At 41.9% G+C, this 21,241-nt stretch overlaps 1 long non-coding RNA gene across 2 annotated transcripts in view; it reads right to left on the reverse strand.

The window, feature by feature from the left end:
- Positions 1-3,502: 3,502 nt before the first annotated feature.
- Positions 3,503-21,241, reverse strand: part of LOC115096143 — a 101,097-nt gene continuing 83,358 nt past the window's right edge. Inside the window, exons 1-4 of one of the 2 annotated variants that reach the window (XR_003857995.1) lie at positions 14,039-14,193; positions 13,134-13,224; positions 10,725-11,111; positions 3,503-5,132 (exon numbers count right to left, since the gene is read on the reverse strand). This is a non-coding gene — a long non-coding RNA (uncharacterized LOC115096143). Of the gene's footprint in view, positions 5,133-10,724; positions 11,112-13,133; positions 13,225-14,038; positions 14,194-21,241 lie in introns of those variants that run through there. The other variant, XR_003857996.1, reaches the window with a different exon arrangement.

Genomic DNA, 21,241 nt, shown 5'->3' on the forward strand with positions numbered 1-21,241 from the left:
CATTTTTCTATTGGACTGTCATAACAAAAACATTTTAGGTGGTTTGGTGGGTGTTGATGATTATAACAGTTGTCCACAGTACTCTGGATGGTAGTTAGCTCAGACATTTTTATGAATCTACCACTTTACACTATATATTATATTTTGTATTTACAGCCCTGTTTTTGTCCATAAGAGTATGAGGTAGGGTGTAGTTTTGAATATATTTTATTGTCATCCTAAAAATATGCCAGAAATCCTAGCCTATCATATTAATGTTAATTAAGGATAATTTTAGAGAAACATATCTGATAGTATTATCTAAAGAAACAGAGTTACAAGTAGAAGTTATATTAAGTAAAGTGCAGATTAGGTGTTATATATGCCATGGCGGACATGGGGTCGATCTACGACTGGCAGCACTTAACCTGCAGTAGCTACGTGATGCTCATGCCACCCCAACAAGCTCTCCTGCTTCTTTCCGGCAAATGCCACCACCACCATGCTACCACCGATAGTCCTTAGGTGCATGTGCACACTGGAGCCACACTTAAAGGCTATATGACGGGAAAATGACTCGAGCTCCCAGAGATGACATCAATGCTGGCTGAGTATTTAAATCCGGCATTGGCTCCCAGCCAGCGCCTCAGCAATGGGTCTCCTGCCTAGTCTGAAGTATGTGTTGCCTCAGCATGTTCCTGTGTCTCCAGCCTACCCTGCCTTGCCTCATCTTGTCCAGCCAGCCTTGTCATGTCTCTCCAGCCTGCCCTGCCTTGTCTCATCCAGCCTGCCTTGTCTTGTCTCTTCAGCCTGTCTTGTCTTCTCCTCAGACTGACTTCTGACCTGACTCTTGCCTGAATCTTGATTACTCTTGCCTGCTGCTTGCCACTGACCCTTGTCTGGACCAGACCTTCTGCCTCTCCTTATCCTGTAGGGCAATCGCTTGTCGGTCCCCAGAACCCAAGGGCTCAACCTGCAGGGAAAGGGGCTGGTAAAGGTGAAGCTCCACACCCAGCCGTCTCAGGGTTCGTTTGCCAGCTGTCAGTGTGGGTCTAGGGAATTTGCTCTCTAGGCTGTACAAACCAAATAACAGCACTAGGGTCCACCTTCCTTACATCAGGGAATTACAAACCAGGCACGATGAAATTGTCTTTGAACTTCTGGACTTGAGTGATTATTTCTGTCCTCTCTAGAGGCACAGAAGGAACTACCTAAATCACTCAAGTCCAGAAGTTCAAAGACAGTTTCATCGTGCCTGCTTTATAATTCCCTAATGTAAGGAAGGTGAACCCTGGTGCTGTTATGTGATTCTCACAGCCTAGAGAGCAAATTCCCTAGACCCACACTGACAGCTGGCAAGCGAACCCTGTGTGAACTGAAACACAAGAAAATAAAAATAGAACATGCTCTATGTGAAGCAGAAGCAGTAAGTTTACTAAATGCAAAGACAGAACAAAGAGCTAACTATGAAACACAATCACATATCTTGTCTGAGTTTGAAGCAGATAATGATAGTTTATAATCTCAGCTTGTGCTGGAAGACCCTGTAGGAGAGAATGCATACAGTATACAATTTTCTCCAGAGCTACCATTACATGCACACAAACAGCAGATAAATTTTGGCTTACCAAAACAGTTATCTGAGAAATAATACTCTTTAATGCAATCACAAGTGATAGACAATGCTTTTCTAAAGAATGCAGTAACTTTGCTGATTTGTAAACCAGCTATGTAAACTTAGCATGGCAATACAGGCATAGCTCACAGAACAAAGACAATCTGACAAGAAACTCTTACAATATACTTCTTTCATAGGAGAACCCAAGTCAGACCTAGATCATACTTCACAGGAAAGTCATATTGTGCTTTACCAATCTTACAGGTAAATTTTCAAAGGCTCGTGACCGCATTGTATTTAATGCATATTTTTAAAAGGGGCCACACATACATGTATACCGAGTATGTGACAAAAGTATAAATACAAAAAAAAGTGTGTTAGAGGCTTGTCAAGGTGGCTTACCACATACACGCGTAAGGTATTTTAAAAGCGACGTACATACAAACATCATCCAACTTATGTATATTCATTTACTACTGTTCAATTACACACACAAGTGCAAACTTTCATTTTGAATTTTGACTTGACGTTTGATGGGTTGTCTTCTTTGGGTGAGTGAAAACAGGAGCTTGGGGGTGGGAGTGAATGTACCTGTGATAGACTGGAGCATCCCGGGAGGTATCTGGGACACACTGTTTTATACTGGGGGTTACTGGACATACAGGGTTCTACAGGGGGGTGGTAGATGTGTTACTAACCCCTACTGAGGAGTGGGAGTCAGTGGTTCAGATTAACTTTTCAAAATGACTCTAATTGCCTTATAGATACTTATCATATATAGTGACATATAAATTCATTAGAAAGTTTTTTATTGTTGTATACAAAACATTTTATCAAAAATCTTCAAAAAACATTTAATTACTATTCATCGTTGGATACATAGGGCCAGATTTTCAAAAGCATTTACTCGAGCAAAACTGGTTTTTGCTCGAATAAATACACTTTACTCGAGTAAGTGGGCTTTTCAAAATTGCTACAATATATGCCATTGAATTGTCCATAGGATTTACTCAAGTAAGTGCACTTTACTCGAGTAAATAGCTTTTGAAAATTGCTACGATAGTATGTCACATTTACATGCGTAACTCCTTTGAAAATTACCCCCATAGAGTAAATAACAAGTATTCACCATAAAAGCACATTCATACACTCAAGCATACTATTAAAAAAAGTTTCTTTTTAGAAATCTATATAATACAGTTGTTCCACTCCCTCTTTACATCATTGTATTGTATTTCTTCGGTAGTTTAAATTCACAAATTCATACAAAAAAAAAAAAGGGAGCGACCTCCTTTCACGCCGGCCGTCCGATCGCCGCCATTTTGAGACTCAAAATCGCCGTCCCGCCAATACTCAAAATGGCGCCGATCGCCATCGATCAGCGCCATTTTGAGTATTGGGATCGGACGGCCGGCATGAAAGGAGGTCGCTCCCGGACCCCCGCTGGACTTTTGGCAAGTCTTGTGGGGGTCAGGAGGCCCCCCCAAGCTGGCCAACAGTCCCTGTGGGTCCAACGGGGGTCCCGGAGCGACCTGCCGTCCGACGCCAGGACTCAAAATGGCGCCGATAGCCTTTGCCCATACTATGTCACAGGGGCTATCGGTGCCATTGGTCAGCCCCTGTCACATGGTAGGAGCACAAGATGGCACCGATGGCCATGTGACAGGGGCTGACCAATGGCACCGGTAGCCCCTGTGACAAAGGCTATCGGCGCCGTGATGAAACTAGCACCGAGGGTCTGAGTGAGTTCCCGGACCCCACCGCTGGACCACCAGGGAGTTTTGGTAAGTCTTGGGGGGGTCAGGAGGGTGGGGGGTTGTAGATAATTTAGTAGTAACGTATTTACAGATCGACAACTTATTGAATTCTCCATAGTTCAGCATGAAACGGAATTGACCCCCCACGAATACGGATCACGTACGCAACGAAAACGTTTTGCCTGCACATCCCTAATGAGTAGTTTGAATTTAATTGGCTATTCAGGTCACCTGAGTAGAATATAAAGAACAGGCGCCATTTAAAGCTTATTTGGCGTTGTCATCAGAGAGATTGAGGTTGCACCAGCATTGAGTATTGGCACCATTTGAGAGGAGCAACTTCCCCTGAGGAAAGAATCATGTCTGAAACACGGCCACATTGGGAGGGCAGTAAGAAGTATAATATTTAGTGCTTGATAGATACTATGACATTGAAGAGCATAGACAACTTTTTTAAAAAATATGTACTGTTCTGCTGAATGGGGTAAATAACTTGGTGATTAGAAGAAAATTTAAGATAAAAACTTAAGATAAAGATTTTTTATACAGTAAGAAACACATGAAGACTTTTTAGTGTTGTTTCACAAATTCAATTTTTTCTCAGTTTTTTTTCATAATTTTTTTCTCAATTTTTTCATCAGCAGTTTATTGGGAAGGTGGTTGCAGGTTAATGATTATAATATGCTATTGAAGGATTGCTAGGTAATAATAAATCAAATATGAAACCACAACCCTTTCTATAAAAAGTTTTTAGAAAAAAACTATTTTAGGTACAAAGGTTTATTTAGTGGGAAAAGTTTTTTGAGAGACAACAATTACTTTGGATTTAGAAGTTTTTTTAAAGAAGTTATTTCTATAGAAGAACTTACTTGAAACGATAAAGCTTTTTAGCATTTTTGATAATAACAAAAATAATATAGTCAAAAACAATAATAGAATGTAAGGTGGGAGTTTTTGTTTATACTGTAAGGACATCATCCTAGACATCTTGCCCAGATATTTGGGATCCACTCATGATGCCTATATCTTCTTGCAGTCAGGAATTCATGACCACTTCCAGGAAGGCCACATTACTGGGGGCTGACTTCTAGGTCAAAATACACTTCTCACTACCATCACACATCAAACTAATCTCTTCATATTGACTCCCTCATATCTAGGTGGACTGTTGGCTTTGGCCCAGGAGGACTGTTCTAACCCTGCGCTGTGAACTACCCTGTTGCCCAATCCAAGGGCATATCTAACTGCTCTTATCTACCTTCTCCCCTATAGGTGATAGAGGATATCCACTCAACACATGGCTCATGATCCCACTGGTGAACCCACAGACCACTTCAAATGTTTGCTACAGCACAGCTTACTGACATATCTGAGGGATGCCTTCACTATAATCCCAGATCTCAGTCCTGAATCCTGTCATTGGCATCTCCTCCACCATTCTATCATTCAATTGTATTAAGCACCTCTATGCCATCATGGCCAGCATCTCCTCTTCTTGAGGAATGATAAAGTGTCCTCTGCAGAGCCGGGATCCTCCTGGCCACCTACTTGCTACAGGGGATCTGACATGCATGATAGTATAGAAGTCATCTGGGACTCAGCTGCTTCTTCCTCCTCCATCATGGGCTGTCACTGCTCAGAAAATAGATGTTCCTTTGCAGGTCCCTCATCCCTCTCACTGTCTTCTTCAGGTCTAGGAGGCAGCATCTGAGAATGATGCCTTGCCTGTTGGTGGCCACTGGGTCCTGGTCCATCTGAATACTCAGGTGGCTGATCCCCTGCAAAAAGGAAGAGCATACATTCTTTCAATATGTGACTTTTTCTCTTCACAGTCACTGGAGCTGTCTTTCTGCCTACCAGAACAACTCTCTGAGCCCATATCTAGCACCTCCAGCTGCACTAAAAACGGTATAGACTAGCATTTCCATATGCCTACTGTTGGTCTAAATGCCCTCAGTAGGGCAAAGGTCCACCTCCCTTGGTAGGAAGCTGGGCTTGAACATGTTGCAAGTAGAAAGACATATACTAATAGCCAGCCCTTTGTCCCCACATATACATTTACATTGCATGTATTTGCATGTGTAAAGGGGAGGGGTATATGCAAGTAAATATTACACATGTAAATAAATAAAAATAGCAAATATACATGCATATGTTATTACCAGTGAAAATACAGATACTTTACACATGTATATTCTATTTAAACAAGTGGGATACCTGTATTTTGGGAAAACAGCTGGATACATCAGCTCTGGGACTTTAGGATCCTGCCCAATGTTTCTTCCTAGAGTTTTTAATATGGGAAAAATCTGAATTAGACCTGCCATGGAGCCTGCTGCTATTCCACCTACACAAGGGATATATTGGATATTAGGAAAGTGTGGATGAATACCTAATTGTCAGGATCCTGGATGATTTAATAATGAGGCTAGTCCTTTGATCATGTAATAAAGTTTTTTTCTCTCCATATGCAACATCATCCTTATTTTCCTACTTTCTATCTCTTTATTATTTCAGTATGTGCTGTGTCTTATAATATATCAAGCCCACAATTTCTAATGGTTCTCTGCAGCTTATTCTACCTATCCAACCCTTTGTCCTGTGAAACAGCCTAATAAATTAACAGATCCAAACCAGTTTCAGGTGGTAGACAATCTCTGATGAGTGGCTGGAATACGATTGGTGTAAGGGTGCTTATGGATTAATAGTGGTGGTGGTGGTGGGTGAAGACGTGAGGTCAGAGAAACACCAAGGAGCCCTGATAGCTCACATCCATAGTTCCCTCTAAGCTGAGTGCGTGATCGATTGCTCATACATTTTGGAGCATCGCTCACAGGTTTTACATGGTCGCTCACATACATTTTTCTTTGTGCTATGAACAGAAATGCTATGCTAATACTGATGCTCAAAAATTGTTTCCTTAAAAAAAGTGTTACTCACACACAAAAAAACATTTGCAAGCACCTAGTCATTCCTTGGAGGGAGCATATCTGATAACTTTTGTGTTAAAATACTATAATAGGAAAGGATCCTTGTGTTTTAGAACGTATGGCAGTGCAGTCTTTTTGCTGGAAGATCTGTATTTCAAGGTATGTCTGAGAGAGATATACTTTTGACAGATGGAACTAGGCATCTTTCTGGAAAGATGCAGGGTATTGCAAGTCAGACTAGCCAGTGTGAGCATGGAGAGGGGAAGGTTTGTTGCTGTACATTTTTCAGACACCTGTGAGAAGGCTGATAGGCCTTCAGTCACTGTAGTAAAGCACAGATAACATTTCTTCAGTGATATCTGAAGACTATGAGACATGGAGAAAACTTAGCTGACCTTTCAGCAGCATCCTGCTTCTGGCAATACAGCTCCTATCAAAACATCTAAATGACACCTCTTCTCTGTTGTAAAGTATACCAGTTCAGAAAGGGCCACCTCATTTAACACAGTAATATAGTAATAATGGCAGAAAAAGACCAAATGGTTCATCCAGTCTGCCCAGCAAGTTTCTTATGGTAATAATTGCCACTCCATGCAGGTTATGCCCAAGCATTATGTTAAGGGTAGTAATATTTACAATCAAAATCAAGCAACTATCAAACCCATAAAAAAATTACTGCTAGCAAAATTAATATAGTTCATGATAATTCAGATTGTGGCTTGAACGTGCTTTGCTTTTGGACTTGGCCAGAGAAGCAGTCCTGCTCTTTTTCCCTACTGTCTGTATTCCAGTACCCCAGACCATAAAAGTCAAGACCCAGCATTGGCTGTCATTGAATCCAATTCCCTTTTTCGTTCCTACCATTGAAGCAATGTTGCAGTTGCTTCAAAATCATCAAGGCTAACTAGTTAAAGGTCGTAATCCCCATGCCTTCATAATTGCTGCTCTGTGCAGGTTACTCCCATGCACCCTTTTCTTCATATCCAACCTCTAGCTTTTAGGGATCTGCAGTGTTTATTGCATGCCCTTTTGAATTTGTTTTCTGTTTTCATCCTCACCACCTCTTTCAGAAGGGCATTTCAGTCATCCACTATTCACTCCGTAAATAAATATTTCCTGATGTTGGTTGTCATGCTGAGCAATAGTGAGCCCTTGGACAGCTGTTAAGTTGATACAGCCTACCTTATGCAATCACAAATAGTCCTTAACAGATGGCAACCAACTTGACACTGATTAATGCCTCGGTGTGATTGATTACTGGTACAAAGAAGCGAGAGCAAATTTCCCCTACTTTTTTGAACTGCACTGGCTTCCAATCTCTGAGCACATTAAGTATAAGGTTACATTGATTACTTATAAGTTAATTTCCTTGACTACTTCCCCTTGGGCTAATGCGCTCCTACGCCTTTACTGTCCTAGTAGACAATTGAGATCCTCTCAACGAGGAATGTTAGATGTTCAATCACTTCAAGAAGCTAGACTTTGCACCACCAGAGATTGCCTTTTTGGTGGCTGCACCTATTCTTTGGAACTTACTTCCTATCGAACTAAGACAGGCAGATGGCTTAAAGTCAAGTAAAACTCTTTTAAAAACATGGCTTTTTAGACAGGCATTTTATTAGCATCCTTTCATGATTCATAGCTCGGTTATTCTCCAAAAATGTTTTAACCTTGATTTTGTTTGTTGTCTTTGCATATGGTATTTTATTGTTTTAATCTGATTCATGTATATGTGGTTTTACTGTTGTTATATTAAGTGATTTCTGTTTTATTCAGTTGTTTTGTTTTTTTATTGTTGATTTTGTATTTGATTTTATGTTTTATTATGCATGTTATAGGCCTTTTATAGACCTTTTGTACATTGCCTAGGATATAGGTAATTTATAAATTCTAAATAAAGATAAAGGTAAAAGATGAACTTGGTCTACCACTTGACCAACCATATACCCTGTGAGTTGAGCCCGCAAGTTCTGACAGCCAGCCTTTGGAAAAGGGCTATGTATTTCCACTTACCCCCCATTTATGTTTTGCATTCTTCACTGCCTGCACTTCTGGATCTGCTTAAAGAGAGGCCCATGGTGGCAGCATTGATCCAAACATGGAGATATCTGTGGGCCGCACAGAAATTGAAATCCTCTGCTTCACAATTCTTACAACAAATGAGTAATAAGCATTTTTTGCCGAGAACTCAAAATCGGATGTTTGCTTTATGAGGTTATTGATGGTTGAGAGTGATTTCACAATTACTAGATGAAGAGGACCATATAAAGTCATTCTAAGACATATCCACGGAATTCAATTTGGATCTAAAGCTTTTTTTGGCATATTTATAGATGCGACACTATATCCAGAGAATAGAGAGTTTTTATCTGATTTATTTGATATGGAAGACCCATCCCAGCATACAATATTTTTATATCATAGATTAATGGGCAAAAAAACAGCAGACAGGTTATGAAAAAATTATTAAGAGCTGGGGGCAAGAACTAGAATTTCAACTTACAGAAGCACAATATGCGCAGTGTTTCAAAACAATATGCTCCATCACTTGTAATGTAGTATTATGAGAAAAGTAGTATAAAGTTTTAATAAGATACTAAGGGGCCAATGCAATACAGTGTGCTTGGCCGAGCGCACTGTTAACCTGCAGTCGGACGCGGGTAGAATAGGTGCTAATCAATCCCCTAATGCAATAAGGGGATTAGCGCATATTCAATGCGCATCCAACACAGAGTGAATCTAATAGCACTATCACAAGCAAATGCATGTGAATGAGGCTATTAGGCATTCACTCCCATTGCAAAAAAAAAATGTGCTTCTCGCACGCACATTTAACTGTCATCTATTAACGCCTGCCAGTAAGGAAAACCAATGCCAGGTCTATTGGCGTTGGTTTTCATGACGGCCATCTGACAGTAAGGAAAACCGACGCCAACCGGCGTCGGTTTTCCTTACCGACGAATGTCTGTCATGAAAATTGACACTGGGTTTATCGGCATCAGTTTTCATGACCACCAGACAGCAGTGACAAAAATTGACCCCGGGTTTATTGATAAACTCGGCATTGGTTTTCGTTACCGGCGGACGGCAGTCATGAAAACAATTGGGTTCTCGTTAACATTGATGCACTAGGGTTGAGCAAGTGACCCTAGTGCCTCCTTGCTAACGCAACCCCCTAATTTAAATATTGCATGGCGCCCACCTTGGGGGCGCCTGGGGTGCGATAAGACAGCGGACACTGACTGTTCAGTGCCTGCTTTCTACGCGACTTTATTGCATTGGCCACTAAGTTCTGCAAAAGTTAGCATCTAAGATGAAACTTTCATCCTCAAAGTTGTGTAAATGTAAGATTTCTCCAGGTATTTTGGGACATCAGTTTTGGGAATGCCTTTATATTGGTCGGTTTTGAAAAAATGTTATGGTGCATGTTTATAAGATTACAAAAGTGAGGCTCCCTTTTCAAACTAAAGTACTTGTTTTTGATAATATGGCAGGTGTTGCCATTGGTTAAACATTTTTTAATCTATATTGCAGTGTTGGTTATGAGAAGACTCTCTGACATTAACCCAATGAAGGAACCAATTTTATGATATGTATGTGGTGGAGAAGTACATTTAAAAGACTGATTTGTTAAGAAAACAGAAAGTTTTTCTGAAAATGTGGGACCTATTCTTGCAGTCATTGCCACCTAGGACCCACTGTGTGATTCTTAACAATTTATAAATTTGTTCCATGTAAATGGCCATGTTAACTGTTCCTTGTAAACTGTTCCTTGTAAACTGTTCCATGTAAACTGCCACCCGGCAGTAATTATTACTGTTCTCTGTGAACCGGAGCGATATGTATTGTATACAGGAGCTCCGGTATATAAAAACCATAAATAAATAAAGACCAGAATCAGCTGAGTCTCTAGGTTCTGTATGCCAGGTATAAGATAAAGGAAAAAGGTGATTTTGTAATATGTAGCCTTGAAATAGGGAGGGAATGGGAGGAGTTGGGACTGATGAGGGAGGGGAACAAACTATGACATGAAAAGGAGGAACTATTGGGCAGAGCAACCAGTGCTCCTGTTATGATGCTTATAGAGATGTAATGTTTTACTTAATATTGTTTGAAAAGTTAATAAAAAGATTTAAATGTAGAAATATCATAAAATCAATTTACAAAATAAATAAATTAAAATGGGACAGTGGTGGGAAAAGCTAGGTATCAAATTACATACAAGAGACCTAGGGAGGTTAAATCCTGGAGGATTACGTCAGGTCACTGTGGTGATGCCTCATGTCAATTAGCTCAAGAGCTGCCATGAGGCACTCTTAAATCTCAATGACTTGCCCCACCATGGCTCCAGACTCCCGAGTTCAACTAGGACCTCTCTTATCGTTTCCACCATCATCTGCATGCACTCAATAAAAGCACGCTAAGATTCTGGTTCATCACCTGCAGCAGGTGCTCCAGATACTGAGCCAGGCTCAGGAGCACATGATGGTGGGAGGGATAGAAGGGTGTTCAGGCCTCCCTCTGCCAACAAAGACTAGCTAGCCTGAGTCCCTGTGCCCCTAGCTCCCAAGATAGAAAGAGAAGGATGCTCCATCAGGATGGGGAGAGGGATGTCTTCAACAGCATGCCTGGGACCTCCAGTGGGGACACGGAGGGGCTGGATTACTACTGTTGGGTTCCCCAATGGTGGTGGTAGAAGGGACTGCAGCTGTGCAGCATGATTCTCCCCAGTGGTGGCATCTGCAGTGACTTCAACAGGAATCAAGATCTCATCACCACCTTCTGTCTCTTCATCCACTTCCTCCTCCAATGAAAAGCAGATGTCATCTGTGAAGAGAACAGAAAATGTTTGTCATGTCTTTTGCTCAGGATGTGATGTGTGCTATCATACAGGCAGCTAGAGAACAATCTTTTTCTGGGAGAGGTATAGGCAGAAGGAAGGGCTCCTAGCTGAAGGACATCCATGTCATATAGATGGTGGCAAGGCCCTATAATAGTAAGATGAGATACGGAAGATTCTGTTCAGCAGTATTGTATTTGATGATACCTTGCTTGTGATGAGAGCTCATAGGTAGACTCAGTGTCAGGGTAATTAGCATTTGGTTGTGGTCTACATAGCAAAGCATCAAGGGCCATGATACAGCACTTAGAGGTAGATTTTCAAAGGGTTACGCGCGTAAGATACACGCGTATCCCCGAAAACGTACCCCTGCGCATGCTGAGCCTATTTTACATAGGCTTGGCGGCGCGCGCAAGCCCCGGGATGCGCGTATGTCCCGGGGCTTTCGAAAATGGGCAGATCGGGGGCGGGGGTGTGGTGATGGGCCAGGGGTGGGGCCGGGGCATTTCCAAGTCCTCCAGCACATCGGCCGTGCCAGAAGTTCGCGCGCTGACAGCCCACCGGTGCACGCAAGTTACGCCATCGAATAAGGTAGGAGGGGGATTTAGGTAGGGCTAGGGGGTGGGTTAGATAGGAGAAGGGAGGGAAAGGTGGGGGGATCCAAAAAAATTTCCCTCCAAGGCCGCTCCAATTTTGGAGCGGCCTTGGAGGGAATGGGGAAAGCCATCTGGGCTCCCCTTGGGCTCGGCGCGTGCAAGGTACACAAGTGTGCACCCCCTTGCGCGCGCCGACCCCGGATTTTATAACACGCGCGTGGCAGCACACGCATGTTATAAAATCAGGTAGCGGGCACAAATGTACCCCCCCCGCATGTAAAATTTAAAATTGGCTCCTGAGTGTTGTGTTCCACGGCTGTGGACGGCCACAACCGCAGCCCCCTACCTTGCCCATGACGGCAACCCGCTGCAGGAGCTCCGGGGAAAGTCCCTGACTCTGTGCCCATCGCTCAGGCACAGGTCCCAGAGATGGTCGCCGGGTGAGGAGCCGTCTCTGCTCCTCCCTCACGGCGTCTGGCAGAGTTTCCTCCGCGGAGGAAATCCAAGATGGCCACCACCATCTTTAGGCGCGAGGCCGTGCCTCCTCAACAGATTTAAAGGGACCTGATCCCTTTAACTACCCACAGCTGTTCCCTATGAGCCAGAGCAGAGGAAGTATAAAAGGAGGCTTCCTCTGCTCATTCCTTGACTTGGCAACGTCCCACGTAGTCAAGTCTGCTTGCTTCGGTGAGTCTTCTAGTGCTTTGATCCTTGTTCCTGTCTCGTCTTGGTGTTCCTGGTTCCTGACTTCGGACTGGAAAGTGGTGATTCCTGGTGTGTGACTTTGGACTGGCAAGCAATGATTCCTGGTGTGTGACTTCAGACTGGCAAGCGGCGATCCCTTGGCGTGTGACCTCGGAGTGATAAGCGACGACCCTCTGGCACTTGACCTTGGACTTCTTCTGGACCACCATCTCCAAGGGCCCACCTAAGTCTCAGCGGCCCGGGTCCCTACGCGCTCCTCCTGGGGGGACCGCGGGCTTCCAGGGGTGAAGCTCCAGTTAGCCCTTGCTCCGAACTCTCGACTCCTTGACCTCTCAAATGTCTTCCTAAGGTATACCATCCTCCCGTCGATCCAAGGGTTCACAAGCCTGTGCATAATACTGAATGTATAGGTATATTATCTAGTATATGTGGCATATACTTTCAGTTGTCATAAATTTAGGAGTGGATTAAAAGACTGTGAAGGGTTTCCAGCTAAGTCTGAGGGTGTCTTCAAAGTAATGCTTCATGACAATGCTGCCTGTGACCCCTAAAAAATTCCACAGTCAAAGTAAGTAAGCATGAGGTTTTGTTTAAGCTCAAAGCAGAGTCAGGGTGTAGCTGAATGTAAGCCAATAGTGTAGCTTTTGATGGAAACAGGAGTAGACAAACCATATGAAAATCTCCATGATGGACCCATCAGGAACTTACCTCTGGCCTCATCCTGCCTGGTATGTAGCCGGTCCAGCCACCTCCGCTGTTTTCAGTGCAGCTCCCGAGCCTTCTTCTTAAGATCCTCAATCTATACAAAGAAATGGGAATATAAAATTTATTGTGCACTTTAGCTACTACTGTGACCTCCAGACTGGTAGTATCTACATATTCAACTGACATCTGGAATGAGTAGCATGGGTCTTTGCATACTCTTAATACATCTAGACTTAGTATGTTTCCTTCAGGCTCTAAAGTTCCCCCAAAACAAGGACACTCCATGAACTGCCCTGGTAGCCATTTCAAGAGGGAGCAGGTTGGACAGTCCAGCCAGTGAGACAATCCCTTTCCAGAGAGCACACAACTTTGGGGAGTTACAAGAAACATAGGACAAGGCTAATCTCTCACTTCTGAAAGGAGGATATTGGTTTACTCTGCTTTTGGAGCCATCATTAAAGCGATTACACATCCCATAGGACATTCTAGCTCATAATTGCCCCTTTACTATATTTGTGGCTATTAGTATAAGTCATTCCTTGTTATCCTTACCTACAATTTCACTCTTGCATTATATTACATTGGCAACACATGTACACTGATAATGCTGCTAATGGAATGTACACCTGTTACTGTATCCAGACATGCCTAGTCACTCTTGCCTTACCTGTAGGCCATTTTAGATCTCCCCCCAGTGACCCCCATGTTCACCCTAATCTTTTTCCACAGCCCATAGACCCCCATACCTACTCCTACCACATCCAGATACCCTCTATAGCCCCCTACTGACCCCCATGCACACCCTAATATGCACCCACCCCATCCCCCATCCCCACACTTTATAGCCCTCTAGTGATTGCTAGGTACAACCTAACCTGCCGCCACCTTACTACCCACTATCTACTTACCCCATATGGGTATGATGCCCGGTAGTTAAATTGGCACAGAGAACTTGTTCTCCTGAAGGTTCTTCCTAACTACCGAAATGGGGACTAGCATCCTCTCATTTTCCACCACCAGGGATGCCAAGCAAATGATGTCCCTGGAGGTGAAGTTGGACTGAATAAAACTGCCCTGGAAGAAACAGAAGTTGTATGTCACAGAATAGTGCATGTGTATGGTGTATGTGCAAACATTATCTTCCCCTGCTGAGTCTGGGAGTGATGCTGCTGATGATCTCTTAACCCTGTGGAGGGAGGGGGAAAGGAGTTTAAAACATAAGAACACAAGATATGCCATACTGGGTCAGACCAAGGGTCCATCTGTAACACTTCTCCATCGGGTAACCTGCTTCAAGCGACAGTCTCAATTACATTTAACTGAAGGCATAGGAGTAATATGCACAGAGCGGTAGTTACTACCATTAACAATAGGCATAGGTATAACATGCATGGAGCAAAGCAGTTACTACAAAAGCAACTTTATCTGCCATCATTTACTACTATGTTAAAGTTACGTTTTTTTTATATCATGAGAACAAATGCATATGCACAATATAAAATTAATGTGCATGAGCACGCAAACCCATTTAAGTGCAAATATGGGCTCGCATGCAATATTTTTAAAGTTATCCTCTACGGGAGTCATATTCAATAGCCAGATACTTTGTCCCATATATTCAGTGGAAAAAACATCCTGCTGAATATACTAGCTGAAAGTTATCCAGCTACATATAGCCAGATAACTTAGAAACCTAACCGGCTATGTTTACACTTTCAACATAGCATATGAGAGATAATGCACTGGACCTCACTGGGAGCAGCTAAGTTCAGACCCTGCTCCCGGTAGGGATTTTTAGGGTTTGGGGAGATGGGAGGAGGGAGGATGGTTCCAGGAGTTAAAGGATAAGGAAATGAATATCCCAAACCTTGCCATTTAGTTGGAAACCTTTAAGTTCTCCATCTAAAGGGTTTTTATCTTTGTATGATTGGGATGAGCATAAAAGCCTTTTGCATAGTGAACTAGTAAATAAGAATGTAATTAAACCTTGCGATCAGGATTTGAGTGCAAAAGAGTTCTTATGTTCTCCCAAACAGCCGCAACACAATTGTGAAACACAGTAAATTGGTTCTATCAAAATTCAAATGTAACTATTGAATGAAAGGAGTACAAACATTTCTTGGGAAATTAAGACCATCTAAAAATGATATACTACTTTGATTAGAAAGGGAAGAAGTTATTGAGAGTTCTTATTCTATTGAAAGATTCACTCCTAATGAGAATTAATTTCAAAAGTCAGCTGATTTCAGTCCCCCTAGTGCTCCAATAAATTAGCTAGTGCAACTAGGAACAATAACATTGTACTACTAACATTCATTTACTCATATTGGGGCTGATGCAATACAATGCACTCACACAAGTGCACTATTTAACCCGCTGTCGGACACAGGTTAAATAGGCGCTAATCCACCCCTAATGCAATAGGGGGATAAGCACCTATTTAATGCGCGTCTGACGCGTCTCAGACGCACATTTATCACTCAGATATTAACACCTGCCTGGAGCAGGCATTAATAGCTGAGCGCATTGAAAAGAAGTACAGAAAAGCAGAAAAAACTGCTTTTCTGTACTTCTTTTTTAAAGTAAAAAAAATAAAATAAAATAACTGCCGAGTTATAAAGACCGACACCAGTAAACTCGGCATCGGTTTTCATTACTGGCAGACAGGCAGGTTATGAAAACCAAGGTCGAGTTTACCGGTGTCGATCTTCATAACCTGCAGCCGCAGCAGGTCGTGCTAGCAAGGAGGTGCTAGGGTCGCGCAAGCGTGACCCCCTAATTTATATATTGCATGGCACCCCTCTTGCAGGCGCCATGTGTGCATTAAGAAAGCGAGTGCTGAAAGATTATTGCATCGGCCCCATTGTTATTGATGCCAGCAGCTTTAAAAGTTCTCTCACTTCCTACCCAGCAACCAGAGTGAAGGAGATTTAGAGACTCAGAAGATCAAAAGAAGGGTAAATGTATGTCCACTTGAAGAATTCACATTACATACATACTCCAAGCTAATATATCTTGAAAGGGGGAGAGCCTCTGTACATATGCAGTTATAAGATATACAGAAAATCCAAACATCACAGTTTATAAACACAGTTAATTTACTAATCAATGAAACTTTCTTTTCAGTGAAGGTAAGTAGCTCATTAATTAAGATGCCTAGGCAAGGTAAAATGTTATTAGTTGAAACATAGAAGTAGTCATTTTGTAAATGATATAGAAAAAAATAAAAAAATTATTATACCTGTTTAAATACCTCTTTATCATTGACACTTATTACTATGGTCTAACTGATTAAGCAGTAGAACAATACCTATAACAGTGCTATATGGTCCATCTTGGAAAAGAATCTTATCTAGAGGCTCGTTATAGCTTTTCAATGTCATGGTTCCACCTGCTACACAGCCTCCCCACCAGCAGAGGTCATCAGCGAGCCTCACTCACAGCTGCTCTAGCCACCTCTTCGCTGATCACATGTTGCAGCAATTTGAGTCCTACTTAACCCATCCTGTCCATTCCCTCCTTTTCTCTTCATTGAGTCACCTCAGCTCCTTGACCTGACCATCCTTGTCTTGTTTCCCTGCCTTGCCTTGTGGCCTACCTTAGCCTCCTACCTGCCTTGTGGTTTTCAGACTTTCCTGTCTTGTCCTGTGATCTGTCTCATTCTCCTGCCTTGCCTTGTGGCTTTACGTACCTCTCTGCCTTGCTCTGTGGCTTTCCAAGGCTCTCTGCCTTGCACTGGGCCTCTTTGCCATGATCTGCAGCCTTCTGGACTTCTGTGTCTTGATCTGCGGCCTTCCTGCCTTATTCAATGGCCTCTTGGGCCTCTCTGTCCTGCCTTATGGCCTTCTGGCCTTCTAGGTTTGCCTAGCCAGCCTTATGCCTTCTTGTTTATTGTTGCCTCTTCTAGTCCTGTCCTTGTCAAGACTTGTCCTGTCCAGTTCTGTCCTGCCCAGTCCAATTCTTGTCCTGACCTGCTCAGTCCCATTCAGTCCCTTGTCTGTTTCCCAGGCCTTGCCCTTGTTCTTTGTCTCAGGCTTTGCCTTTGTCTTCTAGCCCAAGCATGCCCTTGATCCCAGTCCTTGTCTCCAGCCTGCCTGTATCTAGCTCCCAGCATATATCTTGTTATAGCTCCCACCCTGTACTATATTCCAGCTCCCAGCCTGTACCCTGCTTCAGCTCCTAGCCTGTGACTAGTTCCAGCTCCCAGCCTGTGATGTGTTTCAGCACCAACCATGCTTCTAGTTAAGTCCTCCAGCTACTAGAAAGCAAAGGCTCAAACTGTGGGGGAGGTGGCTGGTATAAGCAGAAGATTATCTCTACTCCTACCCTGCAGCCTTGTGCCATTTTTGCGGTGGTGATCCCTGATTCCAGCCTGCCAAACTATGACATTCAATAACTAAAAGTGATCCTCTATAATTGGAAAGGACTTTATATTGGGAGAGAACTCCATTTCGATTTTGACATTCTCCTGATGAATTTAATAACTTACACAAAGCTTTACTAAATGCAGAGGACAGATGTACTCTAGTGTATGGATGATATCCTAATCAAAAGTTCTACTGTCTAAAACCATATCAGAGATTAAACATTGTTCTGTTTAACTACAAAAGATGTATCTAAATTATCTCTCTCAAAGTGTCAATGATATAGGAAATCCCTTAATTACTTAGGATATATCAGCTGATGGACTACGTCCACAGATAAGCAAAGCTTTACAAAAACTAAAGCTATATCTACTAACTTAACAGGGATATGGACTTTACATGAGAAATATATAACTACTTGTTAGTTCATTGAAATATGCAAAGATCTCACATCCATTCATCAAACTTCTCAGGAAGGATAAACCAAGACAGTTTAGAACTGAGTAACAAATAGCTATGAATGAGATGAAGGATATTTTGAGCAAAGCCTTTATTTTGCCTATCTGGAGGGCAACAAAGAATTTTCTTTACAATTGGGATTCACCCAAGAATGCAGGAGTGCTGCATTCTTGAACAATATTATGATAACAAGAGAGTTATTCAATGCACTGTAGATTCACCTAAACGAAGGATGAGCATATTTAGTGTGAAAAACCATTATTATTGAAATGACCATCATATTAGGATGCCTTTTAAACTCATAACTGAGTCAACAAAGTCTTTAAAAGACTGCTTTTTAGATATAATCATTGGTTTTATATCAGTTCAAATGATTTTTGAAGAAAATAATTTTTAAGTATTTTTATAAATTTGCAACTAAACCACTTAACTTATAAAAAGAGACTGGCTTGCTTCTTTCAATCAGGCATATGCCCATAAAAGTCTAATTGATGTTGAAAAGAAAATTCCATTTCTATCAATAGTTTGAATACTCTAATAGAAATATAGAAACATAGAAATGACGGCAGAAGAAGACCAAACGGCCCATCCAGTCTGACCAGCAAGCTATGCACTTTTTTTTTTTTATTTCTCTCATACTTCTGTTACTCTTGGCTCTTAGTAACCTTTTGGTTCTATTTCCCTTCCACCCGCATCATTAATGTAGAGAGCATAAGAACATAAGAAATTGCCATGCTGGGTCAGACCAAGGGTCCATCAAGCCCAGCATCCTGTTTCCAACAGAGGCCAAAACCAGGCCACAAGAACCTGGCAATTACCCAAACACTAAGAAAATCCCATGCTACTGATGCAATTAATAGCAGTGGCTATTAATTAATAGCAGTGTTGGAACTGCATCCAAGTGAATATCTACCATAGTTAGGGGTAGTAACTGCCGCAATAAGCAAACTACACCCATGCCTTTGTTTACCCAGACTATGTAACTCAGTCCTTGTTGGTTATTGTCTGTATATAGATCCACCTTTCTATGTTCCCCCTGCCATTGAAGCAGAGAGCTATGCTGGATGTGTGTTGAAAGTGAAGTATCAGACTTTCTCCCCTGCCGTAGAAGCAGAGAGCTATGTTGGAAGACTTTCTCCCCTGCCATAGAAGCAGAGAGCTGTGTTGGATATGCGTTGAAAGTGAAGTATCTGGCTTATTTAGTTTGGGGTAGTAACCGCCATAACAAGCAAGCTACTCCCCGCTTTTTGTGAATGCAAATCCTTTTTTTCCACACTTCCTCTTGCCGTTGAAGCTTAGAGCAATGTTGGAGTCGCATTAACCGTGTGTATGTTTATTGAATAAGGGTATAATCTCCAGGCAGTAGCCGTCATTCCCGTGAGCCACCCACTCTTCATTCACGTCCTCTAAACTTGATGGATCCACAGTGTTTATCCCACGCCCCTTTGAAGTCCTTCAGAGTTCTGGTCTTCACTACTTCCTCCAGAAGGGCATTCCAAGCATCCACCACCCTCTCCGTGAAGAAATACTTCCTGACATTGGTTCTGAGTCTTCCTCCTTGGAGCTTCAACTCGTGACCCCTGGTTCTGCTGATTTTTTTCCGATGGAAAAGGTTTGTCGTTGTCTTTGGATCGTTAAAACCTTTCAAGTATCTGAAAGTTTGAATCATATCACCCCTGCTCCTCCTTTCTTCCAGGGTGTACATATTTAGATTCTTCAATCTCTCCTCATAAGTCATTCGATGACTTATATTTTAGGTGCTGAATTAATGGTGAAAATCTGTCACCAAACCATTAGATTTTTAGGTAGTGATACAATCAAATCAGAATAAGTTTCAATAGTCAAATAATATCCCAGACGATCACACTTCAGAACTGGCATTTGAGGTAAGATTTGCCCCAAGGATAAAAATGCTGTGGTTTACAGCTTGATTTAATTATTTAATTGAGGTGATCAAAGTCTGACTAAGGGCATCATCAGTCTCAGTTCTTAAACTTGGGCAATCTTTCCATTGAATAGAGGGAATGACTGAAAATCCACCAGCATATGAAGGGAAAGAAGTTACAGAACTAGCAAAACAACAGAAAAATTACTCAGATCAGCAAAAAAGGAAGGATAATTGGCAGAAGCACAAATGCAGTGGGAAGTACAGAGAGTCCAGAAAACCCACATGGATCAAGAATTGACACAGCAGTGGTTTTGGAGCAGTGAACTCAAACCTGTAGCTGAGAGGTTGATAAATGCAGTACAGGATAGTGGATTATGGGCAAGATAATTTACAGCCAGAATAGAAGAGATGGGTAAAACAGATAAATGCAGATTCTGTGGAACAGAGCTGGAAGGGGATACATATCTCATTGCTGGATGTGATGTGCTGAAGGCCTGAATACAAAAAGGCACAACAAGATGGCATGGCTTATTTATTGGAAACTATGTAAACATTATAAAATAGATGTACTAAACAAACACTGGGAATACAACCCAATAGAATGAAAGAGAACAAAGAAGTTGGATAATGTGAGACATTCCTATTCCCACTGACAGGAAGATGGATGCTAGAAAACCAAATATTGTGGTGAAGGAGAAAGGCACAAGAACAGCATTGCTGATATAGGTGTCAGTGCCCAGTGACTATTTTGTGGATCATAAGGAGAAAGCGAAAATCCTTAAATACCAAGAAATGCAACTAGAGACCACGAAAATCTGGCAGAAAGATACAGAAATAGATCCAATTATAATGGGAACCACTGGCCTGATTAAGAAAAATCTACAAATGCACCTTGATATGTTGCTTATAAAAATGACACCTTATGAACTCTAGAAGGAGGCTCTCTTTAGTACAATGCAAGTACTAGTAAGAAAGGCATTAGCAGTAAATTTGAGAGATTGAGATAATTTCCAACATACCCTGGTTTATAAATGAGGTTCATTCCTTTCAAGGTATGCACAAAACAAACCCATTTAGAAAAATTGCTCCGAGGTAAATGGAAGAAAGAGATAAAAAGCTCCTACTGTCTCAAACTACAAATCAAAATTCCTCAATATGTTAGGTATGTTTCTTTTACAAATCTGTTTGTCATATGCACAATGATGTTTAGAATTTTAGGGATGATGGATTATTAGCTGAATTTTCAAGTTCAAATTTCAATGGTGGTGCATTCCTGTTTTTATACCTTAGAGAGATCTGTAATATTCAACCATTTTTTCTCTAGACAATTTGGCTACTCTAATTCATACTATAATCACCATTCAATTAGATTATTGCAATGCTGTGTATGCTAATGTGAC

Source organism: Rhinatrema bivittatum, chromosome 7 (assembly GCF_901001135.1).
Source record: "Rhinatrema bivittatum chromosome 7, aRhiBiv1.1, whole genome shotgun sequence".
In the NCBI taxonomy this organism is placed as follows: Eukaryota; Metazoa; Chordata; class Amphibia; order Gymnophiona; family Rhinatrematidae; genus Rhinatrema; species Rhinatrema bivittatum.